Genomic DNA, 22,625 nt, shown 5'->3' on the forward strand with positions numbered 1-22,625 from the left:
CTTTAATAATCAAAATATCTAATGTTCAGTTCAGGTAGAGAGACTAGCTGTAGGATACTAGATAGAAAGGCTAAAAAGGTACCATATTTCTTCAATACAATGCATTGTGACTGAATGAGCTGCCATGATGCCTTTGGCAACTGTTTCTCTGAAGTTCAACTTACAAAAGGAAAATGAATTAACCCTGTTTACCACTTACTGGTAATAACTCACACTAATCTTGCCAAGGAAAGATCTGCTATCAGGTTTCCAATAATCTTAGGTTTTTGTCATCCTAACTCCTTTCAAAGAAAAGCTTTCATTCTTTGAAAGAACATTAGAATAAAATCCCTTTGCAGATAACTTTACATTTCCTATTCATAAGCCCCCAAAAAACAGCACTCCAGAGTAATAGCAGCGGCCTAATAATTCACCACATGTCTGACCACTGATTACCCTTATTTAGAGGAATACACTTAAGATCAAGTATAGGTTTCTAAAGCCATATGGCAAAATGGAAAAATCATTGTTCTGGGGGAAGAATTCCTCCAATGGTTCTTGGGTGATCTTACAAAAGTCATTTAAATTCCCCTAGGCTCAGTGTATGAGGCCAACATATGGGGCCATGCAAACTGTATATTCTAACTACCTCAGTAAAATCAGTGTAATTAACAGTGAAAGTTGATTTTATCCATTCAAAAGAAAAGACAAACACACTAAATAACTTGCTACTCCCATCTACTGGAATAAATAACTTAATTTACATATGGATTGCTCTTGATGATTTAGCAGTGAAGGTGGGGCTCAAAGAAACAAACCAAGTGAATAAGCATGGTGTGCCTATGTTTTATTTCGTTTAACAAGCATTAACTACAGTGGTGGCTGACTTTCCTTTTCTGGCCTACAAAAGAGACCTTACACTGCACTGCTTCCGTAAGAGATTTACACAACCAGGCTTTACATTTTTATCATGTGGAAAGCTGTCAGAAGAGGTTGGAAATCGCAGACTGTCAATGAGTGGGGGGAAAATAAGTGATCTTATTTTTTAAAAGAAATACAGTGCATGGACAATTCAAAAGGGAAATAAGGAAAAATAAAGGTAAGGAAAGCAAAGACAAGGGGGAGTAATAGGGCTTTGTTATTGTGTAGCATGTTGGAAATAATAAGAATTCAATCAGATATTTTTAACAAACATTTTTTTCTTAAAGTACTAATAGGATAAAATGAATGACTTTTTGTTCATATTTACTTATTCTTTTTTCCTATACATTGGTCCACCATCCTTCAAGGAAAAATAAAATATCACTGACCAAAAGCCAGGATCTGGCTTTCTCAACAGTATTTGTGCCTGGCGACAGCTGCAGGCTTGTCACATTTAGTCTATCTCTAAGCTTCTTGTAGAAATATGAACAGATAACACTGTACAAAGCCTTAGAAAGACAAGACTGTGATTCAAATTGTCCTTTTTATTCAACACCTTCTTGTGAGTAGAACTAGCCAGAAGCAACGCAAGCTGGGATAAAGAAACATGACCAGCTGTCCAATGGAGTCAGACTCTTTGAAACTAGTGGTATCTTCTCTGAGAAGTAATTGAAATAAACAAGAAATTTATCCTTGCTTCAGCTCAAGGAATGGAGAAAATGCATCTTGAGAAGTGAGAATAGAGGATGAATTGGTTTAAAAACATAGAAGAGACATTCTGGCAAGGGCAAAGCAATGAGCTGAGAGTGCTTAAAGACATTTTACAGTAAATATTTTGGTAAACCATTATGCAGTTTTATTTTGTTTGCTTTTCAATTTTGTCTAGTCTGCACTTCCAGCAATGAAGTGATGATGACCAACTGGATTTGAATTTATACAAACTGTAAAATACCAGCTTTAGATATCATAGGAAATAGGTTATGTTTAATACCACATAAATGTTCTAGTGAAAAAAAAGCATTGTATTAGTCTGCTAGGGCTGCTATAACAAAACACTGCAGAGCGGATGGCTTAAACAACAAAAATTTACTTTCTCACAGTTTTGGTGGCTACGAGTTCAAGATCAAGGTGCTGGCATAATTGTTTTCTCTTGAAGCCTCTCTCTTTGGCTTGGATGGCTGCCTTCTCACTGTGTCCACACATGATCTTGCCTCTATGCACACACATCCTTGATGTCTCTTCCTCTTTTTAAGAGGACACCAGTCCTATCAGATGAGGGCCTCACACTTATGTCTTCATTTAGCCTTAATTATCTCACTAAAGACCCTATCTCAAAATACAATCATATCAGGGGTTAAGGCTTTAACATATGAATTTTTGGGGGACACACTTCAATCCATAACAAGCATCTGGTAACTACAGGAACCTTTTTATGTATTCCCTGGTTATGGGGAGATTCCTTGTTCTTTATTCATCTCTTTAAGATAAGCATCGCTAAGCTTTAACTTTCCTTTGGAATTAATGTAGCTATATTTATCAGGGCATTTTTAGAGAACGTATTAGAAAAAAAAATTTAATTCGAAATAAGTTGTTGATCACACCAATAATTTTAAGTAAGTGATCTAATATGAAAGCCAAGAACACTGTCTACTTTGGTGCACTATGGAAATGCCTCACCAGTCCAACCAAGCCACGCTGACATGCCAGTGCAGTGACTTTATTTCAGAGCAATATTTTTGTAGGAAAAGACCATACCACCTACATATAAATATCAGAAAAAATTACCTGACGTTTAGAAATAAGCAATAGATTACAAGGTATTCTTTTATTCCTTGGTTTTGTATTTATTTGTCATTTTAAAATCTCTGTAGGAATAGAGGTTAACTTGTAGATTTCTGTCAGGGAGAGATGTAAATAATTTCTGTCCAATGAAAGAAATAACCCCAAAAGTTACCATTTATGGCCATATAAGACATTACTCAGTTTTATATCTAAATATTTATTGTTTATCTAATCTTACCCTAATATTTCTTTTTAAAATTAACTCTGTACTTACCTCATCAAACGTCTTTTGAACTGATTTAACTTGACTGGTTCACTCATTAATTAATGGGTTAAACAGAATCTTTGACAAATGTTCATTTGATATTTGCCTCAGAGGCATAAATTTATTTTCCTGAAAATAATGCTTAAACATAACCAATAAACATGTATTCATTGATTAATAGCTTACATTGGCATATTATAATAAACAGTCTAATCTGGAAACTGAATCCTTAACAGGAACTATAACACCAAATAATTTGTAGTTTAATTTTTAAGTTACTTTTCATGTCTTTAGAGAAAAATAGAGAATTGGAAATTCAAGAAAAGCAACAGGAGCATTTAAAAAAATCTTTTATTTCTAAGTTTGTTGACTGCAAATTTATGTATGAAAAGGTTGTGCCTATTGCTGAATTTCCTCATTGTTTTCCATTGTTAATAAACCAACACATGTTGATTAATTCTCTATGTGGACATTGTGAATATATATTTATAGAAATACTGTAGGAGAGTGAGTATGATTTCAGTCCATGGTAGTTTATAGTAAAGGAAACCAGGTTTAGTCCCCAGTGGCTAACCTAACAGATAAGGTACTCTCTATGGTTAATTTGGCTAGAGTCCCACATTAACTTTAGGTATTTTTCAGGGAAGAAAAAGCACAGTGGTCTTTACCCAAAGAAATTTAGCCTAGTACCATGGCAACAAAGGAATTAGCTAGCTGGATTGTTGGAGGTTATATAACCATGAATGTAGAATACTTTTGACCTAGTCCCACTGAGTTGATTTTTCTGTCTTTTCAGAATTCAATATTTGAGGTCAGGAATCTTCCCCACTGTGAAGTCTTCCTTACTATGGACCTAGGCTAAATTAACTGCCCCTAAATCCCTATGCCATCCTTTAACTGCACTTAATTTCATATACTATATACCTCATTTTATGATCCTGTTTACTCCATGAGCTCAATAAAAAGCAATTATGTTTGTAATTCAACTAATTTAGTGTTTGACATCTGTATATTAAATAAGTAAAATGGGATAAAATATATTTGATTGACCAGCCAAAGTGAATTAACTAACTTGAAATACAAACTTGAGTATGCTCAAAAATAAAAGGACCTTATGGAATGTATCTACACACAAAAAGCAGATCTATAAGCACAAATATTAACACATGAATTATCAAAAAATTTCCCCCAAGTAACTGCTTATCCAACAGAATTCAACCATTTTGCTTCTTTTCAAATCTTATTGGGAGTATAAACACAGTCTCAATCTGAATCTGTCTGTATCTAATCTAAACTCTACACCTTTAACCAGCAATTACTACAACGTAGATTTCTCTGTTGTCGCAGCTATAATTTTGTAAAGCATTTATTTTTAAATCATTGAGACTTCTTATAGTTATTAGCATAAAAAGTTATAGAAATATTTAAAATATCCCAAATATAACACTGAGTTTTATTTCAAAGGAAGGTTTTGTTGTGCATCTAAATGCCAGAAAATAAGGCATATAATAAAGAGCCTGGTAGACCTTTTACTTTGACAGTATCACTGAAAATGGCTGTAAAATCTGAAGGAAACCTCTGAGGGGGATGCAGAATCCATTTTGTTTTAAAACTGACCCTGAAGCTGTGTCAAAACATTTTTAATATCCACAATGAAGAGTCAAAGACAAGGCTGGCAGAAGTGAAACATTCAGTTTAGTGATTCTACTTATTTCGTGTGATGGGGTTGAAACCAATGTAGAGAAAGGGTCTTTCATTTTCCTTTATTTACACCTATTAATTGCCATTTTTAAATTATGAAAAAGCATAGCTAAACCATACAAAAACGTATTTTTAACTGCCAGACTAGTTCAAAGAAACACCAAATGCCTCCCTTTCGATCATGAAATAAGGAAATACAAAAGAGTTAATTTTTTCAATGCTTCAAAAAAGAATTCCATCTCAACCATATGCAAGTCTATCTGATTTGACCTCCTTCTAATGTAAGCTAAAATGTAAGTTATTCTCACACCTCAGCAAGAATGTAAAATATTTTAAGAACAGACATGTGAGATAAAAATGTCAATAATATATTCATCCCCTGTAGTCAGATGTAGCCGTTTGTAGTCCAGTAATTCAGTTAGGAAAACAGGTTGTGCAGCTCAGGCTTTCTGAATGTCTTACCTTCTAAACTTTATAAAGCTTGTTTTTAGAGCCTAGTAGTTATAGTTATTCAGAAAGGACGAGACCTTTTCTGCTTCTGTGATGTGTCCGTTCTGTTAATTCTCATTACATTTTTATAAGTGTATCTTATTTTAAATGATGCATCTTTTCACTTTTCTTAGAGATCAATCTTAGGAAAGATACTCTGTTATAAGTGTTACTCAAATATGTAGGCAATTTGTTCCTTGCTGGAATAAAATATCTACCAACAATTAGCAACTGCTATATCCTGTTACCAATCTTACCCAAGACATCAGTCAAAGAGTTTGTTCCTTAGTCAAGAAAATACTTTATTTATTGACTCTTATATATTCTGGTATGTTTCAAAGACTTTGGTAGCTGTCTCCTTGTAATATTTTAGCTTTTAAGCTGCTTCCCTGCCTCACTGAGCTCACACAAGATACATCTGAAAGCTTTAGTACAAATTTACTTCGAATAAAGTCTTCAATTCATTTTCATGGCACCAAAAAGACAGCTTTAATAACTGCAATGACAAATAAACTGGAAATCATTCCAGGCCTTTTCACTTAACTGACAAGTAGAACACTCTCATAATGAGCCGCAGGTTTTACGTTTTCTCTTTGACCATAATAGCTTCATTTAAGAGCGTCAGACCCTGACACTTCATCATTTATCTACATTATTTCTCATCTACTTTCAAATAAATTATGGAATACTAGACTGAGCACATAAAAACAAAGTGACTTGTTATCAGTAAACAGAAAGATAAATTGTCCAGAAGTTCCTCATTTAGTTCCCTTTAAATTTAAGGGCAAGTTATTGGGTGCACCTTTTTTAACACCCAATGTTTGCATTTTTACAGCCATCTTATTTCTCTTGCCACTGGCCTCTGTGCACTCATCCAGAGCCTGATGTGGAAGGCATAAAGTAATCCCATTATCCCGAGGTTTGCCGCTAAAGTACAAAGAGGCAGAAGGGGAGAAAATCAAATAAAAAAAACTTGGAAAGAGATTTCTCCACATCTGTAAAAACCCCCATCCATAATACATCTTGTCATACTAGGAAATGTGACACTTCCAAAGTAATGAACAGTGCAACTGTAACTCTTTTAGCCCTTGGAAATATAGCACTGATTTTAAATGGATGGGTGAGTGCCATCTCTTCTCATTGAATCATCCCCCTCCGTTTTTAACCATATAGAACTGGAGAAAATAAAATCACTATCAGATTGTATTTCTTTTTAAAACTGTTGGCCAAGTTAACAGAAATCCTCACATCTCTTATTTCTTACTTATTTGTTTGGTATTAACTTTCAAAGATTTATAGAATCATATCAGATTAATAAGTACAAAAATCAGTATTAAAAAACACTAAACCATGAATTTTTGTATGTGCGGTAGTACATATTGAAGTCTTGGATGTATGCTGTATTTATCAATGAAGGGAGTCATAGGGTGATTGTGTATTAACAAATTTTCAATGATTTGAGCTATTCTGAAATTAGCTCTCAAAAAGCATACTTTTTTGTTGTGTTTTTCCTAGCTAGTCCAATCAATTTGGTCATAATACCTTTCAAATTTAATAAGAAATTATATGGAAATTTATTCATAGGTGACAACATTTATAGACCCCCTTACTCTGAGTTAAATCCTGATACAGGGAATTACAAGTGAAAGGATATGTTCCATTATTTGTCCTCAAAGAGCTCTGAGAAAAAGGTTTCTCATTAAATTTTGACATGCTATTTAGCTTCTGAGATTCTACAGTGGTGAGAATAATTTAAGGAGTTAATTTATATTTCTCTATATTTATCCATTGAGGGACTCTTCCAAGTTCTAGTTCCTGAAAATATGGTAAAATAATATGGTCGTCTGGCTCCTTCTATATATATATATAGAACCTGAAGAGGTTCTAGAAAGAGAGGCTGATGGATCTGTCAGCCAGTCAAAGTCATAGAGAGGTTGGTGGATCAGTTGGGACAAAAGAAGGTAGTTAGTGCTGTGTGTGAGTGGGGGAGTGACAGAGAGGGGGAGGTAGAGGTAGAGAGAATAAAAGGCAGAAGAACCTGGAGTAGAAACAGTATAGATAGGATCAATTTAGCTTTTTTAAAAAGTAAGGGGAAAAAAAGAAAAAAAAAAAAGTAAGGGAAAGAAAACAGGTACAGTGCTGGCTTTTTAAAACTAACAGTGTCTGGGTAAATGTATAAATTATCCCTTGACGGTTCCTTGGCATTCCCCTACCCGCTAAAGTCACCAAGAGAGACAAAGGTCAGGACATGGATTTTTTCCCCCATCCCAAACTACACAACCCAGTAAAGATGACTAATCCCCAAAAGGCAATATACACTTACAAAGAAAAGCAAAAAAAGACATCTTGAGAGCTCAATAAATACAAGAGAAAGACAACAAACTCCAAACCTATAGGATGAAGCTGATTCAACAAGCATTTAAGTGTTGTCAAATAGCAAAGGGGGATATTGTAAACCTGAAACAGGAACAAAACGTAATAAAATATAACAACCATAACAAGTAGGGGTTCTGGGTGTGAAAATATCCATTAAAATAGGCAACTCAATAAATAGTTCAAATAGATAAAACTGAAGAGCTAGTCAGTGAAATGGAACATAACGTGAATCTCAGAAGGATTTGAAGGGGAGAGTGGTAATGAAAGAATGAGGATAGACGTGGAAGAGTTAAACTGCACTTCCTAAAAATCCAAAAAGAGTAAAATAGAGAGATGACAGGAAGCCTTTAATAAACTGATATAAATTCACACACATTCACGATATACCTCCATAATAACAGTTACAACTGATTTATAAGATTCAAGGAAATGAATGAAAAATGGAAGCAAATTTATATAAAGTAATACTCTTACAATTTAATATGTTTAGAAATGTGAAAGAACTTTGTTTAAACGAAGTTAGTAATCATACCAGCCCCATGTTTGTGAGGTTACGATTCATATTGTACTTATCTTTATGTTTTCAGCCGGAAGAGTAACGCCTGGCTCTTAGTGTTTAAATAAAATAGATGAATTTAAATTCTTCCTAAACCAGCATTATAGATGAATTGGTATCATTATTAAAGAATTAACTCTATTTTTGTTTGTACCAAGATTATAGAAACTAAGTTTGTCTAGCTGCTCTTCTAAGGGGGTCAGATACAAGGGTCCTGGAATATTTTCTAGATAATGTAACACCTAAGTAAATCTCAAGAGTAGATATATATTCATAAATTGGAAGGCTCAATACTGTTAAGATGTCAATTTTCCCTAAATGAACCAGAATAGAGTCCAGAATGTTTATTGATTTTCATCAACGGGCTAAGGCAATAAAAAGAGGGAAAAAAAAAATCTTTACAAAAAATGGTCCCTGAAAAACTAGATAAATATATAGGAAAACAAAAACAAATAAAAAACTTTGACCCATAGCTCATACCATACCAAAACCTTAATTATAAATAGATCATAGACACAAATATAAGAGCAAAACTATAAAACTTTTAGAAGAAAATGCAAGAGAGTTAGAGATTCAATAAAAGAAAAAATGTGGATAAATTGGACTTTATCAAAATTAAAAACTTCTCCCCATGAACAGACACCTTTAAGAAAATAAAAAAGCAAGTCACACACTGGGAGGAAATATTTGTAATACATACATACATACATATATATATATATATATATATATATATCTGGAAAAGAACTTATATTTAGCCTATGTAAACAACTGTTCATGGTAAGTAACAAAAAAATAATAACCCAATAAAAATGGGGAAAATCCCTTAGGAACTTCTAAAAGGAAGATAAATTATTGGCTAATAAGCATAAGAAAAGTGCTCAACATTTTAGTAATCAGAGAAACATAAATTAAAATGGCAATGAGGTACCACTACATACCCCCTAGGATGGTTAAAAAAAGAAAATGACTGTCAACACCAAGTGTTGGTGATGTGGAGTCACTGGAACTCTTACTAATTGCCGTGGAAGAATAAAATGTTTCAACCACTTTAGAAAACTGGAATTTTCTTATAAATTTAAATACATACTTACCATATGACCCAGTTATTCTATTCCTAGGTATTTTCCCAAGACAAATACAAACATATATATATATGCAAGTAGAAAAACTTGTACAAGATTATTTGAGTAGCAGTTTTGTTCATACTATCCACAAAATGACAACAACCCAAATATCCATCTACAAGATAATGGATAATCAAACTGTGATATATTCATACAAAGGAATACTGCCTCATAGTAGTAGCAGCAATAGTAGTAGTAATATAACTACATGAGTAAATCTCAAAAACATCTTGAATGAAAGCAGGTAGACACAGAAGAGTAAACACTGTTGGCTTCCACTTATATGAAATTCAAGAACAGGGATAATCAGTCTATGGTTTCAGAAATAAGAAGAATTCTTATTTATAAGGTATGTCAATTGACTGAAAGTGGATGTGAAAGAAATTTCTGAGATGATGAAAATTAGCTATATCTCTTTGTTGTTGTACCAAGATGTACACAGTTTGTCAATAGTCATTGAATTTTACACCATATGAAGATTCAGCCTTAATAATAAAAAATACAAGGAACCTTCTTCCTAGTTTGGTGATAATCTCATGGGGTGGGTTTAACAACAGACTACACAGAGTAGAAAACAGGATTAGTGAAGTCAAAGAAATGTCAACAGAAAATGTCCAAACTGAAGCACAGAGAGAAAACAAATGAAAAAAAAAAAAAGAATAGATGAGAAGAGTAGGTGAAACTCAACCAAAAGATCAGAAAAACTTCAGATTCCTAGAACAAGAGAAGGATAATGGCACAGAAAGAGTAATAATATAACGAATCAAACCACGGATTCAAGAATCTCAGTGAATTTCATAGGATAAGTACAAAGAAAACTACTCATAGCCAATTACTAAGAATCAAATACAAAGATAAAATTTGACAAGCAACCAGAAGCAAAACAAATTACTTTCACTGAAACCACATCCTGATGGCTCAATATCAACCAAATTTTGGCAGCTAGAAGACAATAGACTGAAATATTTAAAGTACTAAAAGGGAGGGGGGAAGCTATTAATCTAGAAATATATATTCACCAGAAATATGATTTTAAGCTGATGGTAAAATAAAGAAGTTTTCAGACCAAATCAAATCAACAAAAGACTCTGTACTCCTCACACTTGCACTCTACGAAATACTAAGCAGATTTCATCATAATGAAGAAACACACCCTCAGTTGGAGGCTCAAAGCTTTAGTTTGGAATAAAATGATCAGAAAAGATAAATATTTAAGTAAAAACTACTTAAAATTACAATGTGGATCAAGTTCTATCAGGAAACATAAAACACTCAATTATTTGAACAGGAATAAATTGAATATAAATTAATTCATATTAATATAAAGAATTAGTAATTAGCAAGAGATGGTTTAACTACTAAAACTGGTTAAGAGAACTTTAAACAATATAGGAATAGCAAATGGGAGAATCTTTTACCTCGAAGGCTGAGGAAAACTACCGAAGGAAGAAATATACTTTGAAGACTCCCTGCTTGCAGACCACCACCAAGCTGAGATTCAGACATTGCTGAAGAGAGAAATACTATGGCCTACTGGAAGGTAGGGAAGTTCACTGGGTATTATGGGGAAAGAGCTGGTCCATATGCAGTGGAGTGGGATTGGTTACCAGGAAGTCACTTGATTTCTAGTGAAACGAAGCAGCTTGAAAACCATTGGACATTATCGTATAGTAAGAGCACTGCCACAGGAAGCAAAAAGAAAAGCACAGCAGAATCGGAAGAACAAGCCCAGTCCCTTGCTCTGTGCTGCAGTGTGTGTTTCAGCCCCTCTACTGCAAAGCCTAATATTGAGCCAACCGGCAAAGGAGCAATGTTTTCAGGGCCCACCTCCAGCATCACCAACTAGGGCAATGCAGGAGAGATTTGAAGCTGAGAGATAAATTTATAACTGGCATATAATAAACAATATTCTGTTATAAAATATTTGACTGTTACAGCATAAAGGATGGGGCAAGGATAAACAATTAAATTTATGTGAGGTACTTGTTTTGTTGGAGAAATGGTCGAATTTTAAATTAGACTACAACATATCACAGGTGCATATTGTCAGGCTAAAATAACTAAAGAAGGTTTAAGGAAAACATTTTTTTAAAGCTCAAATAATAAGGATTTTTGCCTCACTGTTATTATAATAAAAATTTTAAATAATTTGTTCCCAGTAATAAGGAAAAATTAATTACGTTTATCCATACAACTGAATATAGTCACATCACTAAAAGAAAAAAAAACCCAGGAATGGTAAATGAACATCTACTCACAACAAATGTTCATTACATTCAGTCTAGTGATAAAAGCAAGTTCAAAAATTGTAAATACATTTTATTTCGAATTTAATTTTTATACAGCAGTTTCTTATGAGTTATTTATTTTATACATATTAGTGTATATATGTCAATCCCAATCTCCCAATTCATCACACCACCACCACCCACCCCTGCCTCTGCTTTCCCCCGCTTGGTGTCCATACATTTGTTCTCAATATTAACTTATATTAGCTACATTACTGAGTACCTGTGGAGTACCAGGCAGTCTGCTGCATGTTCTCATTTAATCCTACTGGCAGCCCTACGAGAAATTATCTCCATTACATTATAAACTTATTTTCATAAATACACTCACACATATATTGGTAGGGAAAAAATATATACTAAATTTGATTCTGATTGGTAAGATAATCAGTGTTTTGAAGCTAACCTGTTTGCTTTTGAATATTTTCTACTTCTCCCCATAGTAAACACATTAATATTCTGAAGACAGAAAGTTAAATACTAATCATTTAGAATTTTATATGTATGATCTAATCACAATTATTTACCACAGACAGTGGACAAATTAACTTATAAATTTCAGATATATGAATGAAGATCATAAAACCAAGCATGCTTTATAACCTAGTAGTTATGTAGTTTTCAGATTCTTTTGATTTGTGAAAAGAATCTGTATAGAAGTAGATTTCTTTTCATAATGCCTCTACCATTAACAAGAAGTTTGTTCCATTATTTTGAATCTGAAAACTACAAACGTTACTTTCAAGGAACTAATTAAGGTCTCATAACTCGATCTTTTAATTTAGATACACTGACATAAGGTGTCCACAGATGGTTCACTCAGTTGATCCATGGTTGGAACTATAGGACATGTATTGTATGTGAAAACAAGGGGAAAAATGACATCAATTTTCTACTCACAAAAGAAAGCAGTCTTTATTTAAACAGATCAGTCTAAAATTAATCAAAGAGGAGCAGAGACACTAGTAAGCAAGACGAGCCAAAGTTTTATGCAAGATCTTCTATCACTCTCAAGTGTCTAATAAAGTCCTTGAAAATCAAACATTTCTGAGACTTAGTGAATAAATAAACCCATGAAATTTAAGTGACTATAACATGAGGATCAATTATAAAGTTCTATAAACGTACATCACTGAAGTTCTGAGATGCGGGTTCAAGGGAGTCTTCCAGGGGAGGTGAGATTTCATCAAAAGAACCTCTGTATGCTCTGAGGTTCTAAAGATGATAAATGATCCAAAGTTTCAGAGAGGGCATAGACTTAATGCTAAAGTTTCTGTATGCTGAGAGATGTGAACGATTTAAAAATGAAGCAGCGCCTCAAAAAAGCCCATGCTCAACAACAGGATTCCCATTGGAAAGCTTTAGACTTCCATTCTCAGTCCACATTCAGCACGTACTCCACCCAAATTGGTTCACTTCTATGTCTTATCCATGCATGACTACACAGCCAACTCCATTCTCACTAGATAGAAAACTCTATCGAGGAGAAAGACATTCCATAAACATCTTTGCTTTCTTCATATTCCCCATCTGTAATGCCTGGCAGGTTACTTGCTGAAAATGGGCATTAAATAAGTAATAACAGATTCTGTGGAGGATTCAGCCTCCCCTTTTTGTAGTATATAAAGTAAGAATATGACAGGACAGGACTCATGAACCCAGTATATTGATCCCAACACCTAATATGCCAACATTAAAGCTCTATTTCATGTCATGCACTTAGCAAGTCTCATCCTTCAAATTTCAGCCAAAATACAGATATATGTCACATTCTTATTAGAAAGTATTTAGCTTTTTTTCTGGCTTTATTGAGACATACTTGACATATAACATTGTGTAAGTTTAAGGTGTACAATAGGATGGTTTGATACACTTGTAAACTGTGAAGTGTTTACCACAGTAAGTTTAGTTAACGTATCTTTCACCTCACATAATTACATTTTGTTGCTATTGTTGTTACGGTGAAAACATTTAATATTTACTCTCATAGCAAATTTTAAGTATACAATACGGTATTGTCAACATTAGATCCCCGGAATTTATTCCTCTTATAACTGGAAGTTTGTACCTTCTGACCATTATTTCCTCACCGCCACCCCTCCCCTAGCCCCCTACTCCCCAGCCTCTGGCAACCACCAATCTACCCTGCGTCTATGAATTCAGCATTTTTATATTTCACATATAAACAAGGTCATACAGTATTTGTCTTTGTGTGTCTGGTTTAATTCACTTAGAATAATGCCCTCAAGGTCCATCCATGTAGTCACCAATGATAGGATTTCTATTTTACCCACTACAGACAGGTAGGTCGTTACCATGTCTTGGCCATTGGAAATATGCTGCAATGAACATTTGAGTGCAGCTGGCTCCTTAAGACAGTGATCCCACTTCCTCCGGACATATTCAGAAGTGGGATTGCTAGATCATATGGTAGTTATATTTTTAATTCTTTGAGGAACCTCCATACCATTTACTATAGTGGCTGCTCCAGTTTACATTCCTATCAACAGTGCATATGGGCTTCCTTTTCTCCACATCCTTGCCAACACTTGTTATCTCTTCTCCTTTTGATAATAGCCATCTGGCAGGTGTGAAGTGATATCTTATTATGGTTTTGATTTGCATTTCCCTGATGATGAGTGATGTTGAGCACCTTTTCATGTACCTGTTGGCCATTTGTATGTCCTCTTTGGAAAAATGTTTATTCAGGTCATTTGCCCATCTCTAAACCAGATTATCTGTTTCTTTTATTTTCCTATTGAGTTGTATGAGTTCCTTGTGAATTTTGGATATTTACCTCTTATCAGAGCTGTGGTTTATAGATATTTTCTCCTATTTTGTAGGTTGCCTTTTTAATTTGCTGACTGATTATTTTATATCCAAAAATCCTTGCCACAGCCAATTTCCAGGAACATATTCGCTATGTTTTCTTCTAGGAGTTTTATGGTTTCAGGCTTTATGTTTAAGTTCTTATTTCAAGTTAATTTCTGTGAGTGGGGTAAGTTAGGGATCCAACAGAATATTTTTCTTGCATAGCAGGTTTTCTGATATCTGGCTCTAAATTATTTTTCTCTATCATAATCTAATATGTGACCATAACTGGATCCACATAAGATAAATATGATAGAAATCCACTATAGCCTTATGCTTGACTCAAAACAATAATTTCTTTAATACTATTTATACCTTTTAAAAATCTTGGTTGATAAGAGGAACCATATATTCAGTTTATTATTTCTTTATTTCCTTAATTTTACTTGTCTAAAAATATTTTTATTGCATCTTCACTATAGATGTAAATATTCAGTGGCCTTAAAAACTTTGGATTAGCTACTATTTTCTTTCATCTTACTCTTTTTTCCATTGATACTGTTTAGAAGTAATCTATGATTAATTTTTTTTTTTTTTAATTTTATTTATTTATTTATGGCTGTGTTGGTCTTCGTTTCTGTGCGAGGGCTTTCTCTAGCTGTGGCAAGCGGGGGCCACTCTTCATCGCGGTGCATGGGCCCCTCACTGTCGCGGGCCTCTCTTGTTGCGGAGCACAGGCTCCAGACGCGCAGGCTCAGTAGTTGTGGCGCATGGGCCTAGCTGTAGTTGTGGCACACGGGCTTAGCCGCTCCGCGGCATGCGGGATCTTCCCGGACCAGGGCTCGAACCCGTGTTCCCTGCATTGGCAGGCAGACTCCCAACCACTGCGCCACCAGGGAAGCCCTGATTAATTTTTTTTATCCCACTTAAGTAATCTTTCTCTCCTCATTTTTCCTCTGAATGGTTTTAAGATTTCTCTTTGTCTTTCGTTTTCAGTAGTTTTCCTGTGATAATCTAACTGTGAGTTTCTGTTAAGATATTGCTTAGGATTTAGCATGATCCCTTGAATCTATGAATTAATTTTTAATAAGTTTTGGAAAATTCTCAGCTATCCATCCTCATTTGAACGTGGATTCCAAATAAAAGTATGCTGGGTCTAATGATCGTGCTTTCTCTGTTTCTTACTCTTTTTTCTACATTGTCTATCTTTTGTCTCTCCATAATCCACTCTTGATATTTCATCCTTATCTCTCTTAGATATCTCCAGTTCTCTTTTATTCACATCTACTCTGCTGTTAAACTATCCATAAACTTCTTTATCCTGTCTTTTACAATTTACGGTTCTAGAATTCATATTTGTTTAAGCCTTCTTTTTGTCATTTTACATTCTCTAAGATCATTAACTTCTATTTTTTAAAATGACTTTAAGTATAGTAAGCATTGGCTTTTAAGTCTATATTTGATACCTCCAACATCAAGAGCCCCTACAGGTCTCTTTCAATTTTCTCCTTTTTTGTACTGGTTCTCATCCATATTTCCTTTTCTCTTAGGTTATCTTTTTTTTTTTTTTTTGCGGTACGCGGGCCTCTCACTGTTGTGGCCTCTCCCGTTGCAGAGCACAGGCTCCGGACGCGCAGGCTCAGCGGCCATGGCTCACGGGCCCAGCCGCTCCGCGGCATGTGGGATCTTCCCGGACCGGGGCACGAACCCGTGTCCCCTGCATCGGCAGGCGGACTCTCAACCACTGCGCCACCAGGGAAGCCCTCTCTTAGGTTATTTTTGATTTGATGCTTGACACTGTATTTGATAACTTACTTGTAGATAATAATTTGAAGTCTAGGCTCTTGTACTGCTCTGGTTAGACACGTGGGGGGAACTAACATCCGGAATACCTTAATCCAACTTGAGCAGTAATTTTCCGGGCCACTTAAATGACCAGTAGATGGGCTAAAGTCTGTATGATGCCTGATTTGCTTCCAGTTTACCTTGTCTTCTGGTGGAGCTATCCATCCCAATTTAAAGATAAGGGGATATACCAGGGTCACTATCATTGTGAGCCTGCTATTCTAAATTGTCCTTCCTGGCCATGAAAGGATCAAAAGAACTACTCAGCCTTCAGTCACCTCTTTGGGAATTTGCAAAGGTCCCTAGGGGAAAAGCAACCCAATGCTATGGACTTTCATCTCCTCCTGGATCTTAAGCTGAAAACATTTCACACCTTTTAGCTCTCTGATGCCTTCAAGCAGACACTTCTAGCAATTATCCCACCCCCCATACAGTTCTAGTGTCCTCGGTGAGAAGGGTGCTCAGTTTTTATCTAATTTGGCACTTGGAGAAGGGGAAGTCTCCACACAGAATTTTAAGGACAGATACTTGGGTAGTTCAAGGTGGCAGGGATGCAACTAAGGACAATTAAAATGGATAACCAACAAGGACTTACTATTATATAGCACAGGGAACTCTGCTCAGTATTATGTAACAACCTAAATGGGAAAATAATTTGATAAATAATAGATACATGTTTATGTATAACAATCACTTTGCTGTACACCTGAAACTAACAAAACATTGTTAATCAAATATACTCTAATATAGAATAAAAAGTTAAAAAAAGTTTATAAGCAAAACACAGACCATAGGAATTTGTATTAATTGGTGAAAGATATTTAGTTTTTAGTGATAGAATATAAAAAGCAAACATATTAACAAACAAATAAAACTGATTATTTTTAAGCTGATTGTGCAGGCTTCTGAGGACTTAAGAAATTGCAACTGGTTTCTGAGGCACTAATATAACCATCATTTCTCCCTGCCGAGTAGCATGTTCTGGTTAGAAATGTGAGTGCCTTGCTTATATCATGAAGCTCTCAAGACACACACAAAATTTTCAGTCATACATTGACCTTAAATATGACTTTCTCCCTGAGCTCATGAATGACACAAGGTTGACTTTCACAGATAAGCAGAATTTAGTTGCTAACACTTGCTCGTGTTTGTGGATAAACACAACTTTTAAGAACATAAACATTATTTCCCTTGATTGAAACAGACGATACAGGAAAATATGGCACTGTTTTGCTTTTTCTTTAACTTCAAAATAGTTATATTCAAATTTGGGAGGCAAATCTCTAGCAATTGTCAAATACATTCTGAGACACTGTATAATAGTTCCAAGGTTTGAAGCATCCAATTGTGTAAAGTAATCAAATTAACCAAATGATTATAATATCAAATCTCTTTTCACTATGTCTGGATAGCTTTCTAAGGATGGAGACCAGAATCATTGCTTAGTTTTGTATACAATGAGATAAAAACACATCCTTACATATAAATGTCTTTGATATAAATGAAACATAAAGGTATTTTAGTTTTACTTTATAATTCAAATTCAAAACAACACACATATTAAAGTCCATCAAAATAAAAAACCTACATTTTAATAAGATACACCAGTTTTTAAATAGTATAAGAGGTTTTGTCCTATTGATACCACCCAAACAATTATAGATAGAACATTTCAGAATACAGATGCATTTTGAGATTGCTAAAAGAGGCATCAAAAAATGAATACACAATGTTTAGAAATGAAATAAAACCTATATATCACTTAAGAAAGTGCAAAAAAAACCTATATATGATAAATGTCGATTGGTTTTGAATGTTCATTGTGTATCTATATTACAGTAATTCTTATTAAATATCTATAAATTATTTCAAGCAGGAAGAATAATCTATTTGTGATTTAGCTTTACATTCAAATATTTCTGTAAAAAAAAAAAGGACGTTTAAAAGTTAATTTTGACTATCTTTCATCTACAATGTAGAGTATAAGTATAAATCCTTAAAATAGTGCCTTTACATGTATCTTTTAAGAAAATGTATCCAGGCATGTAAGGTTTTAAAGTAAATGAACGGAATAATTTTGTGAACAAATTGCAAGTTACATTAAAGGAGAGTACTTAGTTATGAATATATTAAATCAGTTCACACTTTGTACTCTTTATGACTGAAATTATGTAATGTTCAGCTCTCTGTGTGTGTGTTTTACTTGACTGATACCCAAATGAATGTTGCATTGATTATATATTACCCTTTCTAATCCTCTTAAATCTAAATGTAAAATAACCCACATACACATACGATATCCATGTCTCAGGAGTACCTTGGAGTATGTAATATTTTCAATTAAATTTGGTACACAACAAAACATTTTTTAAAAGTCTCTTTATTTTTTGACTCACTTTTAATTATGCAACAGTTTAAAATGAACAGTAAGAGGTAATGTAATCAAGCAATGATGTTATGAAAATCTGGGCATGCATTAGTTTCCATAGCTGACATGTTTTTCCTGCCCCTTCTTTTTTTAAAACTGTATATCAACTCATATTTTCTAAAACAACTCATGGGCTGTATAGGTCTGTCTTCTGAAGTGATGAGTTAGAGAATGTTGCAGAAGTACTTGCCAAATCATAGTACCATATTAGTTCAAGCATGATGAAATTGTTCATTTTAACTATAATCATGTAATTCATCAAAATACTACTAGAGCATATCATTCTCAACTATTACACTGATAAAGCACTTTATTCTAACAGCAACAAATGCAGAGAATTATTTTTTATGTTATCTACCCCCGAAAAATAATTGTTTTGAATCTGGGCAGGTCTTGCCTCATAAATATATTTTTTTCGTTAAAATTATTCTTTTAATTTACCAAAATGCAATGTAATCATGTCTTTTTTTTTTTTTAATTTTTTAACATCTTTATTGGGGTATAATTGCTCTACAATGGTGTGTTAGTTTCTGCTTTATAACAAAGTGAATCAGCCATATGTATACATGTATCCCCATATCCCCTCCCTCTTGCGTCTCTCCCTCCCACCCTCCCTATCCCACACCTCTAGGTGGTCACAAAGCACCGAGCTGATCTCCCTGTGCTATGTGGCTGCTTCCCACTAGCTATCAATTTTACATTTGGTAGTGTATATATGTCCCGCCACTCTCTCACTTCATCCCAGCTTACCCTTCCCCCTCCCCGTGTCCTCAAGTCCATTCTCCACATCTGCGTCTTTATTCCTGTCCTGTCCTTAGGTTCTTCAGAACCATTTTTTTTTTAGATTCCACATATTTGTGTTAGCATACGGTATTTGATTTTCTCTTTCTGACTTACTTCACTCTGTATGACAGACTCTAGGTCCATCCAGCTCACTACAAATAACTCAATTTCGTTTCTTTTTATGGCTGAGTAATATTCTATTGTATATATGTGCCACATCTTCTTTATCCATTCATCTGTCAGTGGCCACGTAGGTTGCTTCCATGTCCTGGCTATTGTAAATAGAGCTGCAATGAACACTGTGGTACATTACTCTTTTTGAATGATGGTTTTCTCAGGGTATATGCCCAGTAGTGGGATGCCTGGGTCGTATGGTAGTTCTATTTTTAGTTTTTTAAGGAACCTCCATACTGTTCTCCATAGTGGCTGTATCAATTTACATTCCCACCAACAGTTCAAGAGGGTTCCCTTTTCTCCTCACCCTCCCCAGCATTTACTGTTTGTAGTTGCCTCATATTTTGATAAAAGGAAAATTTCAACATGCTTTCATGTACTGACTTGAATGTAGTTGTTTTGCATTTGAATAACTCCAACTATTAAGCATTAAAATATGTCAGGGTGTCTGGAACTGAAATGGTATATTTCCCACCTGACAGTTTCTTCATTCTCCTTGATGAATACACAACAAACTGGGAGAGTAAGCAAGCAAGCATCCCCTTAAGTCATAAATCAAGAAGATCATGCAAACCTACTATCTTATGACCCAACAATCCTTTCTTGAAAATTCCATTTGTCATCAGAGACTACAAACTTTTCAAATAATGTGTTGGAAATCAAACTGCACTAGACGAAAACCCTATTAATTGTCATTTATTCAAAAAAGAGCAAAGTGAGGCACAAAAAAAAGATCAATTAGTAACACTTTTGTACTTTATAGTTTACTAAGACACCCAACTTTTGTGTATTGCTCATGGGATTGTTTATTTCATAAAATAAGAACAATTAACTACCACTGAAACAATACTGTAATGACTAATAATACTCACGTATTTGTATGCTGTACTTGAGCACCAGAATATGTGTGTGAAAATATCCCTGCTTTCCTTCTGAAGATTGGATTATCTGCACCACAGGGCCAGGCATAGAGAGCAACTTTATTAGAAGAGAGAGTTACCAATACTGGAAGAAACTCTGGTTGCCATCTGTGCCACCTAATCTATCATTTCCTTGTACGTTTCTTTTGTCTTGTTTTTAGGTTTTATGCTTGTAAATTAGTGTTCTTCATCCAGTACATGTTACAACCTTGGAAATCTTCAGCTTGGTAGATTTCCAAGGCAGATGAATTCCACAACCCCCATTAATTCTGATTTACATGGAGACAGGAACACAGTTGGCAACATTGTCCTTGCCCTCATCCCTCCTTTCCATACCCCATTTAAAGACACTCTCTTTTTGGGGTTCTGGAGCTTCATGAAAAACATCTTCTACTCTCAAAAACTGTGATCAAGTTTTCTAAAATACGAAAATTAAACTTACAAACTGAAATATTTGGAATAAAATTAAACAGCCCAGTGCATGTCACTCAGCAACAAAGCCACTTTCCATACTCTATGATCTGCCTGATATGCTCTTCTCTTGACTGCCTACTGACCAGTAATCTACTACTCATCAATCTTAAAATATGTAATATCTTGGATGTAAAATAAATATATGAAATTTTGCTCTACTCTGGTTCAAGAATATCAAGGGTAAAAATAAAATACATATTTCTTGTAATTATACAAATTTTAAAGATTCTGCTGAGTGCACTAAGATCTAAACAAACCAACTTCTTAAAAGGAAAAAGAAATGACACTGATATTTTCAACAGTACTTGTATAGACGCCAACAGGTACATGAAAAGATACTCAACATCACTAATTATCAGGAAAATGCAAATCAAAACTACAATGAGATATCACCTCACATCTGTCATAATGGCTATATCAAAAAGACAACAAAGAACAAGTGTTGGGAAAGATGTGGAGAAAAGGGGACACTTTTGCACTGTTGGCAGGAATGTAAACTGACATAGCTATTATTGAAAATAGTGTGGAGTTTCTTCAAAAATTAAACTACCATACGTCAATTCCACTTCTGGATATTTATCTGAAGAAAACAAAAACAGTAACTTGAAAAGATACGTGCACCCCAACATTCATTGCAGCATTATTTACAATAGCCAAGATATGCAAGCAACCTAAGGGTCCATAGATACATGAATGGATAAAGAAGATGTGGTATATAAATATAAAATGAAACGTTTCTCAGCCATAAAAAAGAAGGAAATCTTGCCATTTGCAACAACATGAATGGACCTAGAGGGTATTATGCTAAGTGAAAAAAGTTAGACAGAGAAAGATAAATATCATATGATTTTACTTATACATGGAATCTAAAAAAAAGAACAAAATGAACAAACTAATAAAACAGAAACAGATTCATAGATACATAGAACAAACTGGTGGTTGCCAGAGGGAAGGGGTAAGGATATAGGCAAAATAGGTGAAGGGGATTAAGCGATACAAACTTGCAGTTATAAAAGAAATAAGTCACAGGGATATAATGTACAGCATAGGAATAGTCAATAACATTATAATAACTGTATGGTGACAGATGGTAACTAGACTTATTGTGATCATTTCATAATGTATAAAAATATTGAATCACTGTTATACACCTGAAACATAATGTTGTATGTCAATTATACTTCAATTAAAAAAAACATATTACTGTAAGTTTATAATTTCAAAACTTTTGCTGTGGTCAATTGAGAGTGTTAGCAATTAAACTATTATTTGAAAAAATGTCTGTTCCATACTAAAAAACCTCCTTACTCTTATCCTATGAATACTGTTATCTTGTTCAAGACTATCAGCCTAGGCTTTCATAGAATTTCTTTATCTATCTATCTATCTATCCATCTATCGGTTCTGGAATTTAACAAAGCACATACAAATTTCTTATCAATTTATCTGAGTATACAGTTAGAAAGATCTCATGTGGCCCCAGTTTAAACACACTGTGAATTCACAGATTCTCCATTTTGAAGCTAACTTAAATAGACTGAAAGCTGTAATTCATTTACCCTTGACAAAACATGGCTCCATATGGCCAAGGGGGAAAATGTTCACCGCAAAGGACTGTAAAAAATGAAATATTTATTGAAAATCAGTAATTTGGCCATTTCCATGCATGGTGAGTGACATATGTATTGAGATTTCCTTTCAATACA

Source organism: Neophocaena asiaeorientalis, unplaced genomic scaffold (assembly GCF_003031525.2).
Source record: "Neophocaena asiaeorientalis asiaeorientalis breed wild unplaced genomic scaffold, Neophocaena_asiaeorientalis_V1.1 scaffold11, whole genome shotgun sequence".
NCBI lineage: Eukaryota > Metazoa > Chordata > Mammalia > Artiodactyla > Phocoenidae > Neophocaena > Neophocaena asiaeorientalis.